This window comes from Seriola lalandi, unplaced genomic scaffold, assembly GCF_002814215.2.
Source record: "Seriola lalandi dorsalis isolate HSWRI2012SDOR001 ecotype SW California unplaced genomic scaffold, Sedor1 jcf7180002009287, whole genome shotgun sequence".
In the NCBI taxonomy this organism is placed as follows: Eukaryota; Metazoa; Chordata; class Actinopteri; order Carangiformes; family Carangidae; genus Seriola; species Seriola lalandi.
In genome coordinates this window covers 1-918 of record NW_019479940.1, presented here as the reverse complement: position 1 = coordinate 918, position 918 = coordinate 1, and the positions used below count along the sequence as shown (strand labels likewise).

The window sequence follows — 918 nt, the reverse complement described above, 5'->3', positions numbered from 1 at the left end:
AAACTGGAGGCAAAGGTTGTTGAACGGCTGAAAGTCAGTATGTGAGGGTTTTTATTTATAATTTATAATTAATTTCTATAATTATCAGATCAGCCAGGTGTAGGTGCAGATGCTAATGTATCTTGAGTATCTTGAGGATTTAGTTTCCCATCCTTTTGCTTATCCCAACGTCTTAAAAGGTACTGTCGCCCAACGTGGGGCTCGAACCAACGACCCTGAGATTAAGAGTCTCATGCTCTACCGACTGAGCTAGCCGGGCCACAAAATACTAAAATTCATATCTGTTTACATCAAAACAGGTTGCTCACAAGACACATTTATCGTTACAAATAGTAGGGCTGGGCGATAAAACTATAGTAATAATTATCGCAAAATTATTTTCCTCAATAGAAAGATAAAAAATGTTCGATAAATGTATCATATAACAAATATAACAACATAACAGACACTCTTTGTGTCAAATCGTTTTGAAAGAACGACGACCAATGGGGAAACTCAAACACTTGGCCAGCTGGCCAATGGTGTAACTTCATCAGCTAGTAGTCAGCGACATACATTCATGTTTTTAGGCCTGGCCTGTTGCAGTCCAGTCAAAAAACAGTTTTATGCTATCTATTCATTGACTCCATGTTCTACTGACTGGGCTAGCTGGGCTACTTAGCACAACAGATATGATGTAATCAAGCACATGCTTGATTAAATATAATATGGCACTTTTGTTAAGCAAATTTCAGTAATTGATTACATTATGTATGCCCTTGGTGAGAAGACTAGGTTAAAACCCAGAGGTGAGCCCGCGGAGAGAAAGCCTGACCTACACTCGCAAGGCAATATTGGCGATTCTCTTCTTTAGGAAGTAGCTAAGATTTGTCACTAAAAGTGTTAGTAAATCAAGCAACAAAGATGCTAAACTGGAAA

The 918-nt window shown here is 38.5% G+C and overlaps 1 non-coding gene across 1 annotated transcript; it reads right to left on the bottom strand.

Annotated features, from left to right (window-relative positions):
- Positions 1–186: 186 nt before the first annotated feature.
- Positions 187–259, bottom strand: trnak-cuu (transfer RNA lysine (anticodon CUU)). Its single transcript has one exon. It is a non-coding gene; the product is annotated as a tRNA-Lys (tRNA).
- Positions 260–918: the final 659 nt, after the last annotated feature.